The following is a 16337-nucleotide window of genomic DNA, read 5'->3' on the forward strand; positions in this document are numbered from 1 at the left end:
AAGTTGTACTTTTTAATGGCATCATATAACCATATTGCTGATCGACTTTTATTAACTTTTTCTGAGAGGGGGGAAAAAATAGCAATACTGCCACTGAGTTTTTATGTTAAAAATTTTGCGGCGTTCATGAATAATATGATAACTTTATTCTCTGGGTCAGTACATTGATACCAAATACATACTGTTCCTTATGTTTTACTACTTCTGGATAATAAAAACCCTTTTTAAAAAAAATAAAAATAAAAGTAAATGTTTTTACCCTGCTGTATCCCAAGTCTCATAATTTTATTTTTCTTTCTACGGAGCTGTGTGGGGGCTTGTTTATTTGCGGAATGACTTTTTAATTGTTTTAGTTTTAATTGATATAATTTTGGGGTACATAACACTTTTCGATTGCTTTTTATTCAATTCTTTTGCAAAAAGCAGCAATTCTGCCATTTTTTTAAAATGGCAATTTACCATACAGAATAAATTGCGTTGTACTCTCTGGAGACAGGCCTTAAGGCCTTCACTAGGTCCCAGCCTCCCTGCACTGACTATCGGCACCCCAAGATCTCTTTTGCGAGGTGCTGATGGGAGACCAAGGGAGTCCCCTCCCTCTGTAACTGCTTACATAATGCGGGTGTTATTGCCCAGGGCTTGTAAGGGGTTAAATGGCCCGTATTGGTGCTCCTGCTGCATGGAAGACCCGTGCGGCATTGGCAAAGCCTAAGGCCAGTTAGTGACGGCCGCATTGGTGATCACTAAGAGGTTACGTTTTCCAGGTGTTCTATTTTCATTTTCCACTAGTGTTTGTATAGTAAACATAGTGACATCACAGTATACAGGAGTAATAATAAACAAAGTGATGTCACAGTACAGGGATAATACCATCACATCAGTGCAGAGGTAATAAATAGTACATGGGTAATAAACACAGTGATGTCACAGCACAGGGATAATAAACACAGTGATGTCACAGCACAGGGATAATAAACACAGCGATGTGACAGTTACAAGGATAATAAACACAGTGATGTCACAGTGCATAGATAATAAACACAGTGATGTCACAGTACAGGGATGATAAACAATGATGTCACAGCACAAGGATAATAAACACAGTGATGTCACAGTACAAGGATAATAAACACATTGATGTCACAGCACAGGGATAATAAACACAGTGATGTCACAGCACAGGGATAATAAACAAAGTGATGTCACAGTACAGGGATAATAAACAATGATGTCACAGCACAGGGATAATAAAAACACAGTTATGTCACAGTGCAGGGACAATAAACACAGTGATGTCACAGTACAGGGACAATAAACACAGTGATGTCACAGCACAAGGATAATAAGCACAGTGATGTCACAGCACAGGGATAATAAACACAGTGATGTCACAGTACAGGGATAATACACACAGTGAGTGATGTCACAGTACAGGGATAATAAACACAGTGATGTCACAGTACAGGGACAATAAACACAGTAATGTCACTGTACAGGGATAATAAACAATGATGTCACAGCACAGGGATAATAAACACAGTTATGTCACAGTACAGGGACAATAAACACAGTGATGTCACAGTACAGGGACAATAAACACAGTGATGTCACAGTACAGGGATAATAAGCACAGTGATGTCACAGCACAAGGATAATAAGCACAGTGATGTCACAGCACAAGGATAATAAACACAGTGATGTCACAGTACAGGGATGATGAACAGTGATGTCACAGTACAGAGATAATAAACACAGTGATTTCACAGCACAGGGGTAATAAACACTGATGTCACAGCACAGGGATAATAAACACAGTGATGTCACAGCACAGGGATAATAAACACAGTGATGTCACAGCACAAGGATAAAATTCTTCTCTACCAGTGTACAAAACATCAATTTTGTCAGAAAATGAATGAGACATTGATTCGTGAGTATTTTCACACATCTCCAACTGAGGCCGATGAATAGATCTGCCATTGCTGATGATCATGCCACTGCTTCTGTCTGCCTGCCATCATATTTTGTGTTGTATGGCTGCTGCCTTTGCTGCTACTGCTCCTACCCAGCTGCCACTCATACTACTACTACCTTGTCTGTTCCATCCTGTGCTGCTACTGCTACCGCTACTATTGCTGCCACTACACACCTTACCCTTTCCACATCTACACTGTACTGCTGCTCCCAAATAAAATGGAGATTTTTTTTTCCAGACTTGTTCAGAACAAGACATTCTTTCTGTCAGATTAACAGTGTGTATAAACAGGAGAAGGCTTCTGCCTCCATCAAGGCATAATTTTTGGATGCTTGTTCCGAAAATACAGCTGCTCTTTCTGTCAAAGCCAGAACCAGCCCTGCACTTTACATGGATCCAGAGATCTCCCCATTCATTGCTCCTATTGCTCTTCTAGAGTTCTTTAAAGCTAGCAGCTCAATGTTCAAATTCAATGTTTTGTTTATCTGAATTTTATGTGATGATCCGGAACACAATAGTCTAAGTTGGTGAAGTGAAATGAGAAAACCTTGCCGATTTTCGAGTAAAAAAAAAAAAAAAAAGAATGTAGAATATAACGAATATTCGAATTCGTAAATATTTGACGAATATTCTACAAAATATTCGCAAAATATCATGAATTCTAATATGATCCCTGCTGCTCATCACTAGTACTGAAATAAACTCACCAATAGATGACAGGAACTGAATGATTAGTCATGGAAGGAGGAGATGCCAGTCTGGCAATGGAGTGACTAATGGTATAGAGCAGGGATCAGCAACCTTCAGCACTCCAGCTGTGGTGAAACTACAACTCCCAGCATGCACACCTCCTTGGCTGTTCTCAGGACACCCAGAGAAGTGAATGGAGCATGCTGGGAGTCGTAGTTTGACAACAGCTGGAGTGCCGGAGGTTGCTGATCCCTGGTATAGAGGTTGGCAGCAAATGCGTGTTAAAGTGAACAGAAATAAACTGAACTCACCCTGCTCAGAATACAACCTAACAATTCAACCAAGAGAAATAAAAAAACTGTTGAGCAACATACAAACGTCAATGCTGACAACCGTGAAAAACCAGGCTGTTACTCAGGTATGGTACAGAATTAATACTTTGGCACCAAACAATGTTTTGCTTTGCCAACTTTTTATTTGGTCCAGGGTTGATCCAAGGTTTAGAGGGAACCTGAACATTGCACGTTGAGTCCTTTCTGCATTCTGAGAGACAGGCAGGTGATTGCTGTATAGACAACAGAAATACAAGGCACAAAAATAGGGTGAGTATATCAAACAATTAGACACAAAATTGTAAGAAACAGTCATGTAATGTCTCTAAGTTTCATTATCCTGGTAAACTGTGTTAAAATGTAATGCAAAATGTCTGCAGTATTCGTTTGGTCAGTAGATGGCAGCATAGGACTAATTTGCATTGGAGTTTACCATAGAGAGAGTGTATTACTGTGATACTGGCTCTTTAAGGCATCAGCTAAGTGTTGAAGTGACACGCCCCTTATGATGTCAGCCTGCCTCAGTGTGAGCAGAAAGAAGGAGGAAGAGGGACTTGAACTGCAGCTGCCGCCATATTGGCAAGATAGAAAATAAGTTCTGTGCTGTGTAAGACGAGTGTGGAGATACTAAAGGACTTCCCTGTGCAGCCAAGCTGTGTGAACTTCGGTCTAGAGACGGATGGAGTACAAAGAGACCGTGCATTTAGTGAAGCCAAGTTAAAAAGGATTGTGTGCAGCAACTAACCTGTGGAGCAGACATTGGGCTGAGTGAATTGCCCCAAACAGTAAAGAGACTCACAGTGCTGTCGAGGTACTGGACAGTAACTGTAAAATTCTGGATTATATTCAACTGGTTTTCCGGTCTGCTGAAGAGGACTTTGTTGCGGCTCCTGCGCTGGTTAAAGGAAAAGGACGACATCGGGCCACACCGTGCACTTCCACAAACTGTAAGCGGTCCACTTGGACCACTGGGATAAGGGGGGTGTGCACCCGCTTGAAAGTTAGGGTCAGTTAGGGATAGTTTCTGGGACTATTATTTCTTAGTGTCCACACTGCGAATACGGACACAGCAAAGGTGAAAATTTTGCAGTGTTTAACTTGTATTGTTTATACTGTTTTGAATATTTTGCTTGTCTTTACCTCTGTAACTTCACTGTTAACCTGCTTTTATTAATTTATAGTAAATGCAATTTTCTTAATCTTGACTTCTGCATACGCACTCTTTTCTGGTGGCAGAGTCAAATCACCTGCCTTGTTCTCGGTTCACAAAATGACCTCCAATAGAAGGCTTCCCCTAGAGTTGTGCCAATTATAGGCACAACGCTATTGTAGACATGTAGGTTACAAGATGAAGTTGCCTGGTACGCAGCTGTAGGCTTGGTGCCTTGAGAAGAGATGGTCAACTTCATAGGAGGGAAAAAGGTCCAATGTAATTACACCTTGGAGCAAAAGGACCACAGCAACTTGAGGATGGAATGAGGACTTCTTTACTGTAGATCATGCATATTAACAACAGTCTATTTCGTAAATTGCCTGAATGGTCCGACCCACGTATTGGAGGCCACACGGGCACTCCAAAACATTATTTATATGAGAAAAGAAGAGCTGCAGTCTAAATGGTCTCTTGGTTTTAAGTGACCTTAGTTTACTTGGGGCTCAATTTTTTTTTTAGGGATTTTGCCTGTCTAAATGTCAATCATGGCCTCTCTGGGATAATGTTCTTGAGAATAGGATGTGTCGGTGCTTCTCCTTCCCTTGTTCTTTAGTGCTTTTTCAGTGTATATATGTGTTGATTAGGGGGGGGGGGGGGGGGGGGGGGGAGTATAATGTCCCAAAAATGCCTTGTCCCTATGCATTATCTACAATAAAGTTCTCACTCCATCCTCAAGTTGCAGTGGTCCTTTAGCACCAAGCCGTGATTTCATTGCACCGGCAGCATATTATAGAGCAGTAGGAGCTGAGCAGATTGATATGCAGTTTTGTTGGAAAGATTCATATACTCATACAGAGAGCTGTCAATCTCCGATAAGACCATGCACTGGGCCCCTAAGCCCAAAGAGAACAGGAATTTAAATGAATGAATTGCATCTCATTCTGAATTCTTTCCCACAAAGATATATATCAATCTGCTCAGCTCCTCCTGGTCTATAACACGCTGCCTGCAGCTCAGACTGCATGTACAATGTGAGAGAGAACATACAGCATCCTGACCAAAGTCCACCTTTAACCATTGTTTGTTCTTTAAATCTAGATACCATAGGGTTCACATTCTGTGCCGATTACTTACATAGTTACATAGTTAAAAAATACGGTTGAACAAAGACATTAATCCGTCAAGCTCCACCAAGAGATAGGTGGGGATGGGAATTTTAATAAATGTTAATGCCATTTCATTTTAAGAATTCATCTAAGCACTTTTAAAACCGTCCACTCTTCCTGTTGTGACCACGTCCTGAGGAAGTCTATTGTACAGCTTCACCGTTCTTACAGTAAAGAAGCTTTGACGCTTCTGGAGACTGAACTTTTTCTTCTCCAGTCGGAGGCAGTGGCCCCTTGTCTTTTGAGGTGGATTTTACAGCTTTTCATCATATATTTTGTATGGCCCATTATATTTGTATAGGTTAATCATGTCCCCCCTTAGACGCCTGTTCTCAAGACTAAATACACTTAATGTAAATGTATTTACGTTACGTCTTTCCTCAGAACTAAGACCCCTTTACATGGACCAATTTTGCAGGTGATTGAAGCATTCCTTCCTGACAAGTACCTGCTCATCAGCAAACTAGACTTCTGCATTTACAAGCAGAGATCTCCTCCACAGTATCGTAGTTAATGCCATCACTCGTCCCCAAACAGACTTCTTGTTTCCCAGCAATAGAGGCTGTTTAGAGGATGCTGGCAAACCATGTTTTAGGTGCCTTCTCAAACGATCCAATAACCCAATGAAAGAGCGTTTAATTTATTCAACGGGTAATCGGCAGAACCTTTACACTGCCAGTTGACCACTTGCAAGCGTTCCTATGAATGCCCATTAGCGATTATCTGGCGGATTCTCGGCCCGTGTGAAGGGCCCCTAAGACCCTTCATGCCCCTTATCAGCTTAGTTGCTCTGCTTTGTACTTTTTCCAGCTTCCAGTACTTTCTCAATGTATCATTACAATGGCCAAGTTTGTTTCTCTGATACAGATTTCCAAATCTCCTGCATAGACAGATATAAAAACATAACAGTAACCACTTCTAGAGGATGCACAGGAGCTTACTGTATACTGTATATTCATCAAACTCCAAAACAATGGACAGTATGCAGTTAACTCCTAAGCTCCTGTTGCTCTGAACGCTATAAATTATATTACTGAATTTGGGACCTAAAACAACATGGTAGAAAAAGATGGAGATTCAGTTTACATTCTCACGGTGTCTTTCACATTTTTCACCATCTAGGATTGCCTTTTTGTGAATAGCACTAGTCTCCTAGACTACCCCCCTCGCTCCTTTGACCTCCCTCGGACACACAAAAGCACACAGCAGGCATTCTGAATGAAGTGAAAGTGCTGTAGAGGTGCAGTTTAGGACTACAAACAACAATAACTGGCACCATCCTCCACAGCGTTATTGCAAAATTCGCCAGTGACACTGCCTTCTACTGATCTGTTTGGTTGCTCGCCTCCCTTTATCTGTTGCTGATCAACACTGCGATCTTGCAACATCTAATGAACTTTGAATTACAGAAAATAGTTGACAGGAAGAGAGGTATGAAAATACAAAGATTTATAAATCAATTGCTAGGAGACCGATTAACTCCAACAAGAGAAAGAAGAGTGTTCAAAGCTTGAAGACATCTAAAGACTGAACATACAGAGCTCGACAGACTGCAGGACGAGGCGCAAAAGAGCTGCACTGGACGGTATACTTATTTGTTTCTAATTTATTCTTATTTTAGTTTTGATTTGTAAGCAATTATTAAAGGGAATTGGTCAGTGTTTTTGAGCATGCAAAACTACTGTCGGCACTAGGTAGAGGTTGGGGAGAGCTGGGCAAGCATATATTTTATGGAGCTTTTATCTTCAGGAGCAGTGTGAATATGACGTTTTAATCTGTCATATTCTGCTCCCGCAAGTGTCCTGGAGGCAGAACTTCACTGTGAGGTGGTCAATGCTCTTTGCCAAGTTTTTGATTAGTAAATACCCCCCACTATTAGTAATATAGCAGTTTATCATATAGCAGTATATAGTAAGCTCCCACTAGTAGTGGCTTCCACTACAACTTTTATTCTGCTCCTGCAAGTGCACTGGGAGACATGCCTTTCACTCAGAGCACTTGCAGAAGCAGAATAAAAGTTCTAGTGGAAGCCACTACTAGAGATAGCTTACTGTATACTGCTATATGATTAACTCAATGAGGCTAATTTACCAATTGTGGGGGGTATTTACAAATCAAAACATGCCAAAATCCTTGCAAATTTGCGCCAAAAGAACTGGTGTACATGTTTTGAACCAGATTGTGTTTTTTTTCCATACTTTTTTGACTCGTCCAACAAAGGTTGTGGCTTATCAGAAAGAGGGCCTGGCTAAGGATTTACCAACGAACACCAAAATGTGCCAATTAATACACGTAGGTGGTATTAACTAAGATGATGGATGATAAATTTGCTCCATCTTTAGACTGTCTAATCTAAGTATTAGACGGGATTAGTAAAATCTGCCGGAGTGTCTAAAATTTAGTCAATGTGCCAGATAGGACATTGGCAGATGCTGGATGATACATCTGGAGCACCTTTAAACGGTCTAGTCTAAGTTTATAGTACCCATCAGTTAGCTTCCCTTGAGTCAAAATTCTGCTGCAATGTTGGTGCATGGTGTTGATTTGTAACCACTCCCCCTTCCCCACTAAAACACACCCACATTACTCTAAGCCACACCCCTTGTTGAATGTGGTAGAAAGTACCTCTAAAACCCTTTAGATATTTAGGGGGTCATTTACTATACTGAAATACACCTAAATTGGGCATATTTCAGGCGTAGATGGTGGCGCAGCACTTAGTTGCGTCTCTATCTGCTACTTTGCCCAGCTCCCGCCAGGTCTAAAATTGTGGGTGGGGAAGGGGATGGGCCAGGAGGCCCATGTCATTCACCATTTTCTATGTCTGCGCCTCTTCATAACTTCGGCGGAACCACCACCAGTTTAGGGCTTTATTAAGACCGGCGTCTTAAATGCCAGTCTTAATAGATGTGCCCCTTAGTATACTGCATATGCACTAGAGTTCTGTTGTATTAGCAACAGTAATGTATGCCCCAATGTATGCAGTATGCTACTGAGCTCCCCCTAGTGGCAGCTGCAGACAGCTTTTATTTATATATTTTTTATTATCTTCTAAAAAAATGAATTAAGAAAACTGAGATCCATTCACTACAAAGATATACAGGGGTGGACTGGGAACTCAAAGTGGTCCTGAAAAAAAACCAAAAGGGGGCCCATGCTGTACGCATGTCCAGATTTACAGAAGGCGAGGCACCACAAGTAGATGGGACCAGCAATACTGTAGTGTAGCACATAATACCACCCCAGCAGAACAAAATACCACAGTGCAGCAAAGAATACTGCCACCCCTGCCACAGTATTTAACTGTATCACTCTCCTGAGGACAGCAATACAGCAGAATTTAGAAGGGCACCTGCGGTTGCTGGGCAAGGTCACGATTAACTGATGCTCCTACCATTAAACGGGTATTCCCATTACAGACAATGGGGGCATATCGCTAGGATATGCCCCCATTGTCTGACAGGTGTGAGTCCTACCTCTGGGGCAACGAGAACGGAGCTGGGAGAGCTGTGGCTGGAGGACCCTGGATTTCCCAGGGTCTGTCCACCACCAAGCGCTGGCCCCATAGAAGTGAATGGGAGTGCACCGCGCGGCTCCTGCTCCCATTCATTTCTATGGGGCAGACAGAAATAGCCGAGTCAGCGCTCGGCTATTTTCACCGGCCCCGTAGAAATGAATTGAGTGTGGCTGCTCATGCGCAGTGCACCCTCTGTTCATTTCTCTGCTCTGTTCTCATTGTAGGTGTGGGTCCCAGAGGTGGGACCCGCACCTAACAGACAATGGGGGCATATCCTAGAGATATGCCCCTATTGTCTGTGATTGGAATACCCCTTTAATTATTACTGAGCATGAGATCATTATCCAGCTGGTGGCCATGAAGAAGGCTCAGGTAGCCCCCTGGGCAATGGCCCACTGGGAAATTTCCCTGCAGGGTCTATGGCCAGTTCTCTCCTGAAGATTTAATACAATCAACATGATAAATATAGATTATTAATCAACTAAGATTTTAGATCTAATGATGACACAATTTGGAGATTCACTTTGCAGAGGTTGCTTAGGATTAGAAACAAGGGTCCACTTTTCCTCCATAAAAAGAATACTCTTGTCAATAGACGGTGTCTGGTATTGTAGCTCAGTTCCACTTCACTTGTCTCAAAATAGTAGACTTCTTTATCTACTCCTGGGAATTCCTGTGAGACTAAAGTATTAGCAATCACATGCTTCATACCTCTATGGAGAGTAGATAATGCAGCATTGTAACGGTATTACATGCAGGTTCCAGCAATTTATCATCGTGCCAAGGCTCTTCTTTATCAGGCAATAGTATAATTTAAAGATTGTAGATCCAACAGCATAATAGAAAGGCCACTCCACACTGCATCCAATTTTCATCGCTTATGACACCGTGTATCCCTATTCTGCATTATTTTTTCAATTAAACTGCTTTGTCGCCTAAATGTAAACGAGAATGTCAGAAATGGGAATGGGAGATCTTGTATGGTGGCAATGCCGTATTTGATTCTGCTTGATTTTCGTCTCGTAGGCAGAATAGAAAATAGACCAAACCAGATGCATTTCAGAAGTTATTCTTCTTACCAAGGCCTTGGTTACACAAGGATAGGATACTTTGATGCTGAATGTCCTAAAAATAAAGGGCCGTCCAAGTGTCTAATACTGATGTCCTATCCTCAGGTCATCAGTATTAGATCGGTGGGGGTCCGACTCCCAGCATCCCTGTCGATCAGCCATTTGCACAGCTCCGTAAGCCTTTGATGTAACGTTCATCGGTCACGGGGCCTAAGCGCAGCTCAGTCGTGTTTGAATGAATGGGGCTGAGCTGCAGTATCAAGCACAGCTGCTGCAGAAAAAAAACATCAGCAGGCTCAGGATAAAATCCAAATTCTTTATTTCTTCATTATAAAACCCATAGGCTGACCAGACAGGCAAGGTCTACGCGTTTCGATTGTATGTCTTAATCATGACCACATTGTGTTATCGCATACTCTGGTTTAAAAATCTCCCCCTCGTTCGCAAATACGGATGTAGTAGAGTTAACACTCATGATTTATGAGACGTGTTATCTAAACTAAATGCGTTAAGCAAACACCTTCAATTGATTTTCAATGGCTTTTGTCTCAAGATAACGCGATGAGTTAAGAAATTTTAGTTAAGCGCTTGAGTGCTAACCCTGCTACATCTGTATATACATGTCCCATTGGGAGGAGTGTCACCTTATGTCCTCGATCGTGTGGTATGGGAGGTTCATAGATGACAATGTGATGATCTGGAACTCCACAGTTATTTTGAATGCATCGACTACATGAACAAGAACAATAGGAATCTTAGATATACATATAATTTGTCGTCAGAGGACATTCCATTTTTATACATTCAGCTATCAAATAATGCGGGCAAGGTGATTAGCAGGAATTATAGAAAAGACACAAGCGGTAACACCCTGCTTTTAGCCTCATCATGCCGTCCGAAACATGTAATAAAAGGCATTCCCTATGGTGAGACCATTAGAGTCCGCCGAAACTGCTCAGAAGATTCAATGTTTGAGTCAGAACGAATAGCTCTGTTTGAGAGATTGAGAGGGTACAGTGATCGGATATTTGAACAGGCAGAAGAGAAAGTAAAACATGTGAATAGAGAGTCATTGATTACACATAGTACAGTGAGTGGTGTGGGCAGTTACAATGTGGATTGCAAATACGAAAAAATGGTGGCTCACTCACTGCTCCACTTCTGGAAAGGTGCACTGCCCCACAGCACTCCCTAGTGCTGATGTAGTGAGAAAATGGAAAGGATTGGATTGGGCGTCACTCAATATCAGGCAAACATATGTTCAAGCTGGATTGTATCAGAATAAAACTTTATAGTAGATAATAAACAGTAAACATATCATATATACAACATGTTGCATTAAAAATCAATCTTACACTAAAAATAAATTGCACAAAAAAGGAGGGCTATTCGCCATGGTTTTGAATTAAATGTCCTGGAATATGTTGCCCAAAAAGTCAAGTCAGAATTAGGATGTATATCGCAATAAAATCCATTCGATTATACTTGGTATCAGGATCATATATTTGAATGTGCTCTATTAGTATAGTACTTTACCACTCCTGCGTCTGTTGTTGTCGGTCTACTTGCATGGCGTGTGTCTCTGCTGTTATCTGTAAGGACCTGTGAGTAAGGTTCTCCCGCTCCTGGATGTATGTTGCAGCGATATAGCGTTATTCACCGCTGTGACCTGCTAGGACCCTGTGTGGCGTCCCACGTGGTTCATTGCAAGGTCATGTGACTTTAAACTTCAGGCGGGGATTCCAAACCTCTTTCAACGTGAGTGGTTTACTTCGGGGTTGCCATTATTCCGAATGAGGAAATATGCAGATATAAGCGCTTCTATCTTGGTGGTCCCTCACTTTTATTTCAGACGCGTTTTGGGGTAAAACGACCCCTTCTTCAGTGGTTTAGGGGTTTAACCCCAACACTTTTAATATTGATGCAGTCAGGACACAGAAATAAAAGCGCTCTGTATTCTGTATGGCTCCACTTGCTGAAGAGCGAGCTCCAGGCAAAGATAAAATGAAATATGATGCTGAAAATACAGCCATTTGTTACACTTCATTGCAGAAGACATTTAAAAAACTAATCCTGGACAACCCCTTTAAAGAAGCATTCCGATTTAAGTCAATAAATGTTATTCTTTTACGATGAAAGGTTGTATAATATACTTTCATGATAGAATCCTCTATTGTTTACATCCTTTGGATAACAATCTCTCCTGGTCATGGGATGGACGCAAAGTTACCCGACTCATTTTAAGACACCGCTGTAATAAGGGTAAGACCACATGGTATGGCTGAACCAAGCTGTGTCCAAGCTGTGACACATTGTGTATTGTAAAAAATTGTTTAGTCATTGTCCACCACCGGGTGGCAGGGTTTGTCTGAGTGTTCGGCCGTACTGTTTTTAGGCCTAACTGTACTATAAGGAGCTTTGCACCTGCATATTCATCATATGATCAGGAGACATTGTTATCCAATGGATGTGTAAGAATTACAGCTTTTATACATTCTGTACAGCTTATAATATGCATTACATTTTATGTATGAGGTATGGTATGCGATTGTAGGTCTGCACTTCATTAGTATGTGCAACGTCCCACTAAGTGCCACGTCTGGGGTATCCCTTGCCCCTTAGGAGGTTTCTACGAAATATGTCCCTCTTAGGGTCCATTCACACGTCCGTAGTGTATTGCGCATCCGCAATACACCGGGTCAACACCCCTATAGAAATGTCTATAGGACATGTTCTATTTTTTCCTGGAGCCTTGGACCGGAAGTATGGAGCCACAGACCGGAAATGCGGATGCAGACAGCACAATGTGTGCTGTCCGCATCCTTTTCATCCCCATTGAGAATGAATGGGTCCACAACCGTTCTGCAGATTTGCAGACCGGATGCGGACCTATTCTACAGACGTGTGACTGGACCCTTATAGAGCAAGTAAATGTGACGCCAGCTGCGGTTAAGCAGCGGAAGCTCAAGTCTCCCTTTGTAGATGCTAAGGTTGGTACCCAGGGGTAGGATTGTCAGAGTGTTGCTGGGTGGCCTACAGTCTCGGTAGATGAGCAGTGCAAAAGGGGTAGATGAACTTGGATGGTGGATGAGTAGAATAAATGGAGTCCAGACTTTGTAGTAACGTTAAACAGTTGCTTTTACTTGCCATAAATTGGTAATCCAACGATATCTTGGTCATCAGCAGGTATTGGCTTAACTTTGGCAGGCAAATACTCCTCTGCAACAATCTCAGCACTTCTATGCGGTAGCTCTCTCAACTCTGCTATGCTAGGCTGGATAAATAGGAAACTCTTCCTCTTCTGCTGGAACTTAAGTTAGCTGTAGTCTGTAGTCTGTCTCTTACTTATAGTCCTAGGAACTTCTTGTCCAGGCTTTAGAGTACCTCAAGCTTAGTTTCAGCTTGGAAGGAGGCAATGCAAGCCCAGGAGAGGACAAGCAACCATGTAGACTTCAGAGACAGGACCTCTGGGCCTAGGAGAGCAGGCAGTGCCCTGCTAGCCAGCACACAACCTCTCCCTAAGGAGGGTGGCTAGACACGACTCTCTAACTAAAACTCCTCCCTCTAGCTACAGAGGGCTGGAAGGAGGCAAAAGCACACAGTCTGTGAAGGTTCTCATTTATCCAGGTCATGGTATATCTGTAAATAATAAATCAAGGCAACTGGACGTACTGTAGATTTCTTGAAAACGTTTCTCTCGTTCTTCCAACGAGCTTTCTCAATTCTGAGTGACTGTACAAGAATTCTCTGGGAATAAATATGTAACTGAATCAACATCTGGTAATTATACCCAGCATGGGGTCAGAGGTCATTATACCCAGCATGGGCTCAAAGGTGTTGATTCCATTATCCTAATTGGAGTCAGTAGGTGATAAAGACAGCATTGTATGTGGCAGACAGTAGATGTCTACCCCCCCCCCCCCCCCCCGCCTCTATTTAAGCTTGGCTTCTCCATTTTTACGTAGATGGCCTCCTTCACACCTTGTTTGTACCAATCGGCCTCCTTATCCAAAACACGTACTTGACTGTCTTCAAAGATGTGACCTGTTTCTTTTAGATGTAAGTACACGGCTGAATCTTGACCAGAGGTTTTGCCTCTTCTATGCTGAGCCATACGCTGATGTAGTTGTTGTTTTGTTTCGCCGATATACAGTTCTGAGCATTCCTCATTGCACTGGACTGCGTACACAATGTTGTCCATCTTGTGTTTAGGCGTTGGGTCTTTGGGGTGAACCAGTTGCTGCCTCAGTGTGTTGCTGAGTTTAAAGCAGACAGGGATGGGATGTTTATTAAAAATCCTTTTGAGTTTCCCCCCAGCTACAACCATATTCTTGCGTCTGTCATGCTTCTCGGCCCCCTCACTGGTAGTCAAGGTGCTCTTTCTTCTCCTTCCTTCTGTTTTGACAAAGGCCCAAACTGGATACCCACAAGTTTTTAAGTGCCCCTCTGAGGTGTTTGAATTCCTTCGCCTTGGCCTCTGTGCTGGTGGGGATTTTCTCTGCCCGGTGGTGTAGAGTCTGGATGACTCCCAGTTTGTTGTCTAGAGGATGGTGGGAATCAAATAGCAGGTACTGGTCTGTGTGTGTTGGTTTTCGATAGACCTCTATTCCCAGCTTCCTTCCCTCTTCCACTGTTTTAAGACAGTCCAGAAACGCCAGTTTGTTGTTCTGCATATCTTCCCGCGTGAAATTGATGTTATGATCCACTGAGTTGATGTGGTCGGTGAAAGCCTGTAACTCTTGTTTATGAATTTTAACCCAAGTGTGATCCACATATCTGAACCAATGACTCAGGGTAATTCCCTTGAAAGTGGTCAGGGCTTTCCTTTCCTTTCTTATATATTTTTTTCTTAATCAAATTTTATTAAAGGAGATTCCAATCAAGTACAGATAATGAATAATGTTCCATACATGTTTCTTCGTACATATATGCATGTTCATCCATATAGCATAATAATATCAATATTCCATTTTCCATCTCCTCATACATTTTTCTTAGTAAATAAACCCCTTCCCTTCCCCTCCCCCAAAAATAAACCAAACAGTAAAACCAGAATACCTTTGGTCACAATCTATAAGCTTAGTAGCAGATTTGGACTCAGTTTCAGTACCACCCTGCCTCCCATCCATTCGGTCTCCTCCAAGTATCTCGTCATCTATCCTTTGAACTAGACAGCATTAAATAATTAAACACAACCACGTCAAGATGGTCAAGCTAATGATATCAATTGTGAGCTAAACCCTTAGATCCAATAACAATTCACAAAGTGGGTAGCTTAAGTAAAACTTAACATTTAATGTTTGCATATAAAATAATAGGCCCAAAAATGTATTAAAAGTGTTGCATTAAATACAACTTAAAGGGGTTATCCCATCATAATGATCACTGTTAAATCTGTTAATGATTTGACAGTGATCATTTTTGTAAATATACTTTATTAACAAATCCCCACCGATTAGGATAAAATTCATCCCCACTTACCTGATTGTTGTGACTCGGTCTCCCCTGGTTACGACCTCCGCTCTTCTCCAAAAGCCGGAAGGTCGCGCTTGCCCAGAAGACTCCTTCTTTTCTCCCGGCCGGTCCGCTCGCTGTTCTGAACGCGCACGCTGCCGCGCATGCGCGACGGTGACTTCTTCCCGGCCAGAATAGTACAGAGCTGCGAACGCGCACGCCGGCTCTGTAGGAATAAGTCACCATTGCGCATGCGCGGCGGCGTGCGCATTCAGTCCAGCGCGCGGCACGGCCGGGAGAAGACTTCAATCAAGATGAAGCCCGCCCCCAGCCAGAATCCAGGAAGTGAACGCGCGGTGGCAGCAGGTAAGTTTAAAAACGCTAAGTGGGATAACCCCTTTAAGAACTGCATATGTGTGGTCAATTGCAGTATAGCTGTAAGTGAGGAAGGGACCCAGTAAAGGGTGAGAGGAAAAAAAGACGGAAGGACACAATGCTGGGTCTCAAACCCTAGGTGTCCCTAAGTCTGTCTCTGTCCCCACTCTAATTTATAATCCCTAGAGTCTCCCTTCCTAGGTTTAGACTGCCCAGCTTCGTCCAGCAGATGTGAACAGGTCCGATCACTCCTGATACAACTGGTAGTCCAAAGACAACTAGCAAAGATGTAATAAGGCTTGGCAATACAGTGTTACTGCCTGACTCAATCAGGCCTTGATAATACAACACTAATATCACTCAAAAATCAAAGGTCCTGGTTTAAACCTTTTTAGGTATAATTAAACATGTCCTGACGCTTTTCTTTGGTTTACACCAATTCCTCATTGAGCCCCCTGGGGACTACCGTGTTAAGTTGGAAAATCCACCAGGTTTCTCTTTGGAGGACCCCCCTGTCCCAATCTCCTCCTCGTACTGGTCGTGGGACCACCTCAATCCCCATAAATTTCAGATTCGAGTAGTCACCTCAATCCCCATAAATTTCT

The 16337-nt window shown here is 42.5% G+C and overlaps 1 protein-coding gene across 1 annotated transcript in view; it reads left to right on the forward strand.

The window, feature by feature from the left end:
• Window positions 1–6769: 6769 nt before the first annotated feature.
• Window positions 6770–16337, forward strand: part of LOC122922106 (N-acetylated-alpha-linked acidic dipeptidase 2-like) — a 155890-nt gene continuing 146322 nt past the window's right edge. Inside the window, exon 1 of the mRNA XM_044272581.1 lies at window positions 6770–6901. The gene's annotated coding sequence lies outside the window, so the exon portion shown is untranslated. The remainder of the gene's footprint in view (window positions 6902–16337) is intronic.

The sequence above is a fragment of the Bufo gargarizans genome, chromosome 11 (assembly GCF_014858855.1).
Source record: "Bufo gargarizans isolate SCDJY-AF-19 chromosome 11, ASM1485885v1, whole genome shotgun sequence".
Classification (NCBI taxonomy): domain Eukaryota; kingdom Metazoa; phylum Chordata; class Amphibia; order Anura; family Bufonidae; genus Bufo; species Bufo gargarizans.